Genomic DNA, 11,817 nt, shown 5'->3' with positions numbered 1-11,817 from the left:
CCTGCCTCAGCCTCCCAGGCAGCTGGGATTACAGTCATGTGCCACGATGCCTAGCTAATTTTTTTTGTATTTTTAGTAGAGATGGGTTTCGCCATGTTGGCCAGGCTGGTCTCAAACACCTGACATCAAGTGATCCACCTGCCGCGGGCTCCTTAAGTGCTGGGGTTACAGGTGTGGGCCACCACGTCCGGCCAGAACTCAGTGGTTCTACTTTGGACTTCTCGAATTTGAAGGGCCTAATGGAAATACAAGTAGAAATGTCTATCAGGCAATTGGATATATGATTCTGGAGCTCAGGACAGAGGTTGGATTCAAGATGTAAACTGGAGGGTCATTGGCATGAATAGAGGAGATTTGATGAGATCACATAGAAAGAAAGGGGAGAGAGGAAGGGAGGGAGATAGAGAGCCTGTGGAACTGAGGAAAAAGCCCTGGGGCCCTCCTACATTTAGAGGTTAGGAGAAGTGGATAAGCCAGCAAAAGAGATTAATGTAAAGTAGAACACCAAGAAAAAGAGATGACATTCAAGCCAAGAGCAGAGAGTGTTTTAAGAAGTCATTGATGCATGACAAATATTGAGAAACGACCATTGGATTTAGCCAGTTGGAAGTGGCCTTGGCAAGTATTGATTCTTTGAAGGGGTGGAGATATAAATCTGAATGAAGTGGGTTGAAGAGAGAAGAGGAAGTAAGGACAAAAAGTATAAACAATTCCTTCAAGAAGTTTTGCTATGAAATGAAGCAGCAAAATAGGCAGGTATTGAAGAGAACAAGTGATAAAAGGGAGGGAGTAAGTATTAAGATGAGATGTAATAAAGCAATTTGAGTTCCAGAGAGGATGAACCAAAGAGGGGGGAAAAGAGAGATAATTACAGAGATGAAGTCCTTGAGTAGAGAAAAGAATATGAGATCCAGAATAAAAGTGAAGTTCCAAGAGGGTGTTTCTGGATTTCTAATAAGTCTAATAGGTTCTTGATCAATTGGTTGGAAAAAATAAGAACTATAGGTTATTGTAGTTCTGCATATTAAAAGCATCCTTCATGTATTATCTCATTGAATCATCATACTAACCCTGTGAGGTCACAACGATTACCCCAATTTTACAAATGAGAAAATATGATCTAGGAGATTAGACGAGTTGCTCAAGGTCATACAACAAGTAAATGGGAAACTACTGTTAATTTAGGAGTACAAGAGAGGCATGAATAAAGTGTTATGGAGGAAGCAATGCCTCAAGCAACAAAACAGGTCAAAAGACGAGGAATGGTGAAGGGTGAAAGTTAAACTCATCCACCCAGGGATATTCTTTTATTTTGTATTTTATTTTATTTTATTTTATTTTTATTTTTATTTATTTAATTTAGTTTTATTTTATTTTTGAGATGGAGTCCGGCCCTGGTGCCCAGGCTGGAGTGCAATGGCACAATCTTGGCTCACTGCAACCTCCACCTCCCAGGTTCAAGCAATTCTCCTGCCTCAGCCTCTCGAGTAGCTAGGATTACAGGCACCCGCCACCACGTCCAGCTAATTTTTTGTATCTTTAGTAGAGACAGGGTTTCACCATGTTGGCCAGGCTGGTCTTGAACTCCTGACCTCATGATCCACCCACCTCAGCCTCCCAAAGTGCTGGGATTACAGGCATGAGCCACCGCACCCGGCCACCCAGGGATTTTATTTATGGGTTTTTGTTTTTAACTGGTGGATCTGGTGTTCCTCAGTTTCCACATTCTTTCCATAAAGAGGTCCCTTTCTTGGTCACCTTCTCCCTAACTAGGTGCTTTAGGTAAATATAAATGCTAACTAATAAGAATCCTATAAAAATTTCAAGGAGGCCGGGCACGTTGGCTCATGCCTGTAATCCCAGCACTTTGGAAGGCTGAGGCGGGCAGATTACCTGAGGTCAGGAGTTTGAGACCAGCCTGACTAACATGGTGAAACTCCGTCTCTACTAAAAATACAAAAAATTAGCCGGGCATAGTGGCGGGCGCCTGGAATCCCAGCTACTCAGTAGGCTGAGGCAGGAGAATCACTTGAACCCGGGAGACAGAGGTTGCAGTGAGCCGAGATTGTGCCCCTGCACTCCAGCCTGGCGACAAAGAGAGACTCCGTTTCAAAAAAAATAAAAAATTTTAAGGAAATGTGTTTACATCTTACTGTTTAAAAAGTCTCTTCTCTCTTCTTTGTTAATCCTGAAACACGCAAGAAATATAGCTGTTCAAAATTTCAGATTCTAATCAAAATCTAAGGCTGACCTACCTTAAACAGGACATTTGGTAATTGTATTAAAAACCACTCCCTTTTGTAGACAGAAGGAAACAGAAAACCATATCAGCCTGTAGAAATGTTTGTAATATTCTTTATAAAAATCCTTAAGGCCACAGAGTTCTCATTAACTATTTGCAGGGAGGAGGCAAATGGGCTGGGTCAAACAGGCTAGATCCAAAGGTAATCAAATCAAATTTTTGTTTCCAGGCCAGGCACAGTGTCTCAGGCCTATAATTCCAGCACTTTGGGAGGCCAAGGCGGGCAGATCATTTGAGGTCAGGAGTTCAAGACCAGCCTGACCAAAATGGTGAAACCCTGTCTCTATTAAAAATACAAAAAAATTAGCCGGACATGGTGGCACATGCCTGTAGTTCCAGCTACTCGGGAGGCTGAGGCAAGAAAATCGCTTGAACCCGGGAGGCAGAGGTTGCAGTGAGCCGAGATCGTGCCACTGCACTCCAGTCTGGGCAACACAGCGAAACTACATCTCAAAAAAAAAAAAAAAAAATTGTTTCCAGCCTTAAAATCCCACTGGATGTTATCTGCCTTTATACATTTTTCTTTATAGTGTTTCAAGAACAAACTGTCACCAACTAGTTATTTTTTTCATTTAGGTCCAGAAAATGTATGTTATTTTTTTCTTCCTACTTCCCACATGCCAGCTAAAACCACTTATTTCCATTTATTCAAAGCTGTCTTCAAATATATCTCCTCCAAAAAAAGAAAGTTGCAAAACCATTACCTTCTGTATAATCTCATATTTCTTTTTTCCTACGTATTTCCTGAGTGATACATCCTTCAAATTGAGTAATTTATATCTTGTCCAAAGAGCTTTGTACTGTTCTTTGTGATGCTTTCTTGTTTTTTTCTTTTTTTCTCTTTTTTGCAGGTGCATGTGTTTGTATTGGTGATCATAGTCGGAGGAAGAATTCATCATCCTTTCTTCACTTTTAAAAATACATCATCTCTTACTTTTCAGTTTATACAGGGGCTTCCATATTGGTGGGGGGAGTATGTATAGCTTTACAGATATAGATGTCCATTCATTCATCCATTCAACAAGGACCTATAGTGTTTTGGCACTGTTTTAGGTGTGTGATAGACAGCAGTGAAGAAAAGTTGAATTCTGCTCTCAGAGATCTTAACTCCCAGTAGGGATCATAGGCAAAAATAACACAAACAAGTAGACACATAGTATAATATCTGAAATGTCAGTAGATACATAGCATAGTGGTAAGTGCTATGTTACAAAAATAAAGCAGGGCAAGAGCAGTATAATGTCTTGTTTAAAAATAGCAGATGAGATCAGAAAATCTAGGATACAATATGGTGACTATAGTTAAAACCAAGGTATTGTATTCTTAAAATTTGTTGAGAGTAGATTTTAAGTTTTCTTACCACAAAAAAATTATAAGTATGCGAGGTAATGTATTAATTAGCTCGATTTAGCTATTTCACAATGTATACATATTTCGAAATAACATGTTGCACATGATAAATATATAAGATTTTTATTTGCCAATTTAACAACTACTTAATTAAAAAATATATATAGCAGATGAGATGACCATATAGAATATGGCTCTGGAATTAAACTGCCTGGATTTTAATCCTGGCTCTGATACTTATGAGCTTTGTAACGTTGGGGAGGTTATTTAATCATTTGTATGACTCAGTTTGCACGTCTGTAAAGTGGGGATAATATAGTATCTACCTCAAAGAGTTGCTGTAAAGACTAAATGAGTTAAAATATGTAAAACAATGGCAGGGCACTGTTGCTTACACCTGTAATCCCAGCACTTTGGGAGGCTGAGGCGAGCAGATCACTTGAGCTCAGGAGTTCCAGACCAGCCTGGGCAACATGGCAAAACCCCATTTCTACTAAAGATACAAAGAAAATTAGCTGGGCATGGTGGTGCACCCCTGTAGTCCCAGCTACTCAGGAGGCTGAGGTGGGAGGATCACCTGAGCCCAGGAGGTAGTGGCTGCAGTGAGCTGTCATTGCACCACTGTACTCCAGCGCCCGGGCGACAGAGTGAGACCCTGTCTCAAAAAATAGTTACAATAAGCCTGGGCGTGGTGGCTCATGTCTGTAATCCTAGCACTTTGGGAGGCCGAGATGGGTGGATCACCTGAGGTCAGGAGTTCAAGACCAGCCTGGCTGACATGCCGAAACTCTGTCTCTACTAAAAATACAAAAATTAGCCAGGTGTGGTGGCGGGCGCCTATAATCCCAGCTACTCAGGAGGCTGAGGCAGGAGAATCTCTTGAACCTAGGGGGCGGAGGTTCCAGTGAGCCAACATTGCATCACTTCATTCCAACCTGGGCGAAAATAGCGAAACTCCATCTCAAAAAATAATAATAACAATTATTATTATAAACTATTAATATTAAGAAGAACCAGAAGTTATGGGGGTCCTATTAAAGTTTAATGAAAATCAATCTGAGGAGGTGAATGAAATGAAGGAAACAAATCTTGTGATGTCTACCAGACAGAACCTACCAGGCAGAAGAAAAAGCACACAGAAAAACAGATGAGGTTGGTATGGCTTGAGCAGAATGAGTGGGTAATAGTTGTAGGGAATGTGGTAAAAGAATGGAGTTGGGCCAAATCAGCTAGGGCCTTACAGGTCATAGAAAAACTTCAGGTGGTATTCTAAGAGTGATGGGAAGTCATCAGAGGGCTTTTAGCTGAGCAGCGTCATGACCTAATGTTTAGAAGGATTATCCTGGCTGCTATGTGGAGAATAGGCTAAAAGGGGCAAGACAGCTGGTTGTTAAAAACATGTACCAGCACACTACTGTATTCAAGATATACTAATAAATAGAAAAAGGCAAGGTGTGGGACAAAATGAGTGATATACTGCCATTTGCATTTTAAAAATCTCTATATGTGTGTATTTGTAACATATATGTGTATATATACACATACATACATTTTACAGCTATACATAAACATTACATGTATACATATGCACAATGTATATTAGATATGTATTTTCTTCATATACATATCCTATCTCTGGAAGGAAGGATATGTAAGAGACTGGTAACAGTGATACTTTGAAGAAGGGAACTAGATTACAGGATTTAAAAGATTATCTTTTGCAATTTTTGAATTTTGTTATTTGAGACAGAGTCTCGCCTGTCGCCAGGCTGGAGTGCAGTGGCGCGATCTCGGCTCACTGCAACCTCTGCCTCCCGGGTTCAAGGATTCTCCTGCCTCAGCCTCTCGAGTAGCTGGGTCTACAGGCGTGCACCACCATGCCCAGCTAATTTTTGTAATTATTAGTAGAGACAGAGTTTCACCATGTTGGCCAGGATGGTCTTGACCTCTTGTCCTCGTGATCAGTGCCTGCCTCAGCTTCCCAAAGTGCTGGGATTACAGGCATGAGCCACCGCAGCCAGCCTTGGATTTTGTTCTATGTGAATGTATTACCTATTTAAAAATAGATAAATATTGTTGGAAACTTGAAAAACAGAAAAATAAAGAAAACATAAATAAACATTAAAAGGAAAAAAAAAATCAGAATCATTTTACCCAGATGTTAAAAGGTGGTAGTGAAATCAAGGTTGAGGGACAGGGCTATAACTAAAGGTACCACGATGGATTGGATATGCTCGATAGGAAAAAACATGAACATCACCCCCAAAGGTCCTAGTATGTGTAAAATAAAGTAAAACACGGCATCGTTTCCTGATGCCTTTTTATTTCAATGATAATTTAACTAGTGTCAGTTGGGTGTACAATTATTGTGTCATACTTTATTTCCTTGATTTTTTTTTTTTTTTTTTTTTTTTTTTTTGAGACAGAGTCTCGCTCTGTCTCCCAGGCTGGAGTGCAGCGGTGCGATCTCGTTTCAATGCAACCTCCACCTGGTGGGTTCAAGCGATTCTCACGCCTCAGCCACCTGTGTAGCTGGAATTACAGGTGCGTGCAACCACGCCCAGCTAATTTTTGTAGTTTTAGTAGAGACGGGGTTTTGCCATGCTGGCCAGGCCAGTCTCCAACTCTGGACCTCAAGTGATCTGCCCGCTTCAGCCTTCCAAAGTGCTGGGATTATAGGCATGAGGCACCATGCCCAGCCTTCAATTCTTTCTAACTTTAAAAAATTTTGGTCATGTGTGATGACTCATTCCTGTAATCTCAACACTTTAAGAGGTTGAGGCAGGAGGTTCGTTTGACCCCAGGAGTTGGGGACAAGCCTGGGCAACATAGGGAGACCCCATCTCTAGTAAAAAAAAAAAAAAAAAAAAAAAAAAATTAGCCAGAGGTGGTGGCGTGGACTACCTGTGGTCCCAGCTACTTGGGAGGCTGAGGCAGGAGGATCACCTGAGCCTGGGGAGATTAAGTTTACAGTGAGCTATGATGGTGCCACTGCACTCCAGCCTGGGGAGACAGGGTGAGACCCTGTTTCAAAAAAATTGTTTCTGTCGGCCGGACGCGGTGGCTCACGCCTGTAATCCCAGCACTTTGGGAGGCCGAGGTGGGCGGATCACGAGGTCAGGAGTTCGAGACCATCCTGGCTAATACGATGAAACCCCATCTCTACTACAAAAATACAAAAAAAATTAGCCTGGCGTGGTGGCAGGTGCCTGTAGTCCCAGCTACTCGGCAGGCTGAGGCAGGAGAATGGCGTGAACCCAGGAGGCAGAGCTTGCAGTAAGCTGAGATTGTGCCACTGCACTCCAGCCTGGGCAACAGAGCAAGACTCCGTCTCAAAAAAAAAAAAAAAAAATTAGAAAATTAGCCGGGTGTGCGGAGGGCGCCGGTAGTCCCAGCTACTCGGGAGGCTGAGGCAGGAGAATGGCGTGAACTCGGGAGGCGGAGCTTGCAGTAAGCCAGGAACGCGCCACTGCACCTGGACGACAGAGCAAGACTCCATCTCAAAAAACAAAAAAGTTTCTGTCACTTAAAAAATGTTTTTCTTTTAAAAAAAGAAAAATCCTGCCCTCTGTGTACATCACTGTGTTTTCAACAATGTCTGTTTTCCTTTGTGCTGCTTGCACATCATGTTCACTTCCGCAAATTTTAACATTCTTTTCACTTCTCTCTAGGCCTTGCTGTCTCATGTTTCGTCAACAGGAAGAAAAATACGTCTTCAAGTTTGTTTTGTTTGTTTGTTTGTTTGAGATGGAATCTCGCTCTGTCGCCCAGGCTGGAGGTGCAGTGGCGCGATCTCGGCTCACTGCAATCTCAGCCTCCTGGGTTCAAGCGATTCTCCTGCCTCAGCCTCCCGAGTAGCTGGGACTACAGACGCCCGCCACCGTGCCCGGCTAATTTTTTTGCATTTTTAGTAGAGATGGGGTTTCACCGTGTTAGCCTGGATGGTCTCGATCTCCTGACCTCATGATCCGCCCGCCTTGGCCTTCCAAAGTGCTGGGATTACCGGCATGAGCTACCACACTCGGCTGTCTTCATGTTTTATCTTATCTTCCTTGACGCTTATATTTCTGCTTTGTGTTCTTTTAATTCATGACAATTTGTTTAGTCTCAACTTTTATTTGCTCTATGGTGAGAATGCTTTATCTACTATTTGTTTTGCGGGGGCGGGGGGTGGGTATTCCCATCTTTTCTTTTTTTTATAGTTCCTATGCTAGTTTTTATTTTATTTTAGGTCAACTTTAAATAAGGTGAGTTCTTATCTATTTACTGGAGTTTTGTATGGAAGAGGCCAAGATGGTATTCATGGTCAGCAGAAACTCTCCTCATGAGACAGGGTTATGTGCTACATGTGTGAATAAACTGTGTTTTGCTTCTCTGCAGCCTCCTTGAGATCAGCACCAATGGGATGTCACAATGCAGACTCTCTCCCCTGCTCTTTCCTCAACTACAGACTACTTCCTGAAAAATATGATTAGTTTATGATGTTTCTTGCTCAAATCTGCTTCCTCAGCTTTTTCTCAGTACCAAACTGTCCAGAAAAGTTCCCACCACCAGAATCTCATTCCATTGTTGCAAACAAAGAGATTATTGATTTTTCATCTTAGGCTACGCACTTCACGTTAGAGTCATGGATTCTGCTGGCTCTGTACATTTCTGTTTGATCTTCACTGCTTTTGGCAGAAGTTTTTTCTATTTTAGTTTCAAATGTCTTCTAGTTGCATCAGATATAGAGTTGACATTACCGTTTCTTATTCTTCTTATTACTTTTGGGTGGCTAGGCAGTAAAGACCTACGTTCTTTGCCATATTAATACCTAGATAAGATCAGAAGATCATTTTGCATTAATTCTGCCTGGCATTTAGTAGACTCTTCCAATCCAAGTCTGGGAAATGTTCTTTTTTTATTTCTTTGATAATTGTCTCCCTTTTATTCTTACAGTCCTATAGCTGTATAATTTTAGTTATATTTATCTTCTGTATCTCTTAATATTGCTGTACTTTTTCTTTTTCTTCTTTTTTTTTTCTTTGAGACAGAGTCTTGCTCTGTTGCCCAGGCTGGAGTGCAGTGGCACGATCTCGGCTCACTGCTAGCTCTGCCTCCCGGGTTCACACCATTCTTCCCCCTCAGCCTCTGAGTATCTGGGACTACAGACGCCCGCAACATGCCCAGCTAATTTTTTTGTATTTTTAGTAGAGACGGGGTTTCATCGCGTTAGCCAGGATAGTCTCGATCTCCTGACCTCATGATCTGCCCGTCTCTGCCTCCCAAAGTGTTGGGATTACAGGCATGAGCCACCACGCCTGGTCTATTGCTGTACTTTTTCTTTTGTTCATTTTTTTTCTTTTTTGCATAAATTTTGGAAAAGTCTCTCAGCTCAGTTTTCCAACTCATTAATTGTATATTCAGGTTAGGGTTAGGGTTATTGTATATTCAGCCCAATTATTGGATTTAGCAATCTTTTTTTTTTTTTTTTTTTTTTTTGAGAAGGATTCTCACTCCATCACCCAGACTGGAGTGCAGTGGCGCAATATCGGCTCACTGCAATCTCTGCCTCCCGGGTTCAAGCAATTCTCTTGCCTCAGCCTCCTGAGTAGCTGGGATTACAGGCGCCTGCCACCACGCCTAAGTTTTGTATTTTTAGTAGAGACAGGATCTCACCATGTTGGCCAGGCTAGTCTTGAACTCCTGACCTCAAATGATCCACCCGCCTCGGCCTCCAAAAGTGCTGGGATTACAGGCATGAGCCACCATGCCTGGCCACAATAATATTTTAAAATTTCCATGAATTCTGGTTGTGTTTCACAGCAGCTGTCTCTTGTTTCAATGTGATATACTTTAAAGCAACTCTGAGGATATGAACTATGTTTAATTTCAAGTATTTATCTGTTTCTATTGACTATTTTTTTTAAGTGGGCTAGTTCTATTTGTTAAATTTGGTGCTGTCTCTAATGCTCTTGGTTTCTCCAAATGTTTGTTGGTTCTTTTTTTTTTGTTCCATTTGTAGGAACAGAATTTCAGTCTAGACTGAAATTCATAGCTGGACGCATTTCCTCACTTCAAATGAGAACTCATGTTTACCTGGCAGTGAATGCAAGTTTTGATTACAAGAATCTGCCTCATGGGATTTGGTAGGGATAGGCAGACTCTGTAGGTAACGTCTCTTCTTAGAATGGTTTCCTGACCCTCCAGGTTATTGTCCTTTTCCTCTGACCTTAGCTTACTCTGGAACAGTAGTATGTTGGTAAATGTTTGACAGCCAGCTCTGGGTGGAGTGGGGGAAGTCCTAGTTTGCAGCATTTCCTGATTTCCATGCAATGTAAAACCTCCCACCCTAGCCAATTTTCAAGCTAGCAACATAACAATCACTGAATGGGGAGTTGAGAAGAGATGTGCAAACTAGATTCTTAAGAGACTGACTTCATTTAGAATACCATTGCTGTGGGGCTGCTGTACTATGTCAGAAAACTATACCCATGACACTCATCTAAGCCCAAACAATGGAGCCAGCTGCTCCAAGAGCAACTCCAGGAATTGATGGGGACTTAGGGGTATGGCTCCGTTATTTCTTCAGTTAACAAAGTACTTTGTTCCTTTGAATGGTTTTAGGTTCTTATGTCCTGCTAGATTTCTCTACCAATTCCCACGTTTTTTATTTTTTTCAAAAATTCCTTTCTATGTTGTTTGCTGGAAGCACCTTTTCTGGTTTTCCTGTGCTGCTTTGAATTTATTTTTCTATTTCTTTGTGATTTCAGTGGAATTTGGAGAAGGAATGGCAAAGCGGAAGTCCGTCTCCTATTTGATGCCTTAACTTGTTTTTACTGGAAGTCACTTCCTCTTTCATCTCAGAGGCTGATTCGCCTCCCATAACCAGTGATTTTCCTGTAAGCTCATTATCCTGGATGATGGTTTGACTAACCAAGGCTACTGGCTGCTGAGGGGTTTCTGAGGAAACTTTGGTAGCCTGATTGAGGCCATCTGCCTCTCCACCTGGGCTCTAGTTGTGGAGTACACTGCTCTGTTCATGGAGGCCATGCACACTGGCCAGAGAAGAGCAGCCCAGGTGCAAAAGGATCCAAGTAAGCATTTTCCTTTCTCACAGGTCAAATAAGAGGATTTCCCACATTTATTCAGAAGGTAGTTGAAAGTGGTCAGCCCCAGATCTCCTCTATGTGACTCTTTGGTTGATGCTACTTGTACCTCCACACTTGGAAGGCCCGTTCTGGACAGGAGCAACTTTCACTTTACTCTGGAAACGTGGGCAGGTGGGCACAGAATAGAGTGAGTCTGAGGCAGAAACTCCTTCAGGCTAACTTTGTGACAGACACTGTTCTAAGTCTTTAGGTGAGTTAACTCATTTAGTCTTCAAGACAATCCTCTGAAGTAGGTATTGTTATCATCCTCAGTTTGCAGACACAGAAACTGAGACACAGAAAGGCCATTCAGCCACTCAGTGGTTGAGGCAGGACTGACACTCAAGAAGTCTTGTGACAGTTGTAATGAGTTCGTCGTGATGGTGGCTACCAGGTAGGTGTGTGGATAGATATGTAGTGGCCTCTCCTCCGATGGAAAACTCCCAAAGCACTGTGAAACAGTCTGGTAGCTGTAGTTGCTGAGGTGTGTAAGGGCATCAGTGAGCTCAGCAGACTGTGTTCCAAGTCACATTAAAGAGGCAGATTTATTGCAAGCCTATCTCCTAGAGACAGAATGTATTTTCCAAAAATGGGCAAAACACTGTGTCCCGTCTCACATGCTGTTCTTATAATGTAACTTTGATACTACATTCTTATTTAGAAATGGAAGCCCGTGTTTCCTCCCTTTGATGCTGGGCAGAATTGTGACTACAATGAAAATAATGCTATATGGCTTTTGAGGCTAGGTCCTAAAAGGTAATGCAATATACATATAGTTCTCTTGGAACATTTAATATTGAAATCCGACCACCACGCTGTAAAGAAGCCTGCAGCCCACGGAGAAGTCCACACAGCCAGAAACTGAGGCCCAAGGCTCACATCCCCAGCTGAGCTCCTGGCCTACAGCCAGCCCCAAGGTGCCGTCATGTGAATGAGACGTTTTGAAAGTGGATCCCCTAGGCCCAGGCAAGCCATTCCTGACAATAAAATGTGGAACAGAGATGTGATTCCTTTTTAAGACCTCCCCAAATAACA

The sequence above is a fragment of the Pongo pygmaeus genome, chromosome 4 (genome assembly GCF_028885625.2).
Source record: "Pongo pygmaeus isolate AG05252 chromosome 4, NHGRI_mPonPyg2-v2.0_pri, whole genome shotgun sequence".
Classification (NCBI taxonomy): Eukaryota; Metazoa; Chordata; class Mammalia; order Primates; family Hominidae; genus Pongo; species Pongo pygmaeus.
Note: the sequence above shows the minus strand (reverse complement) of the source record.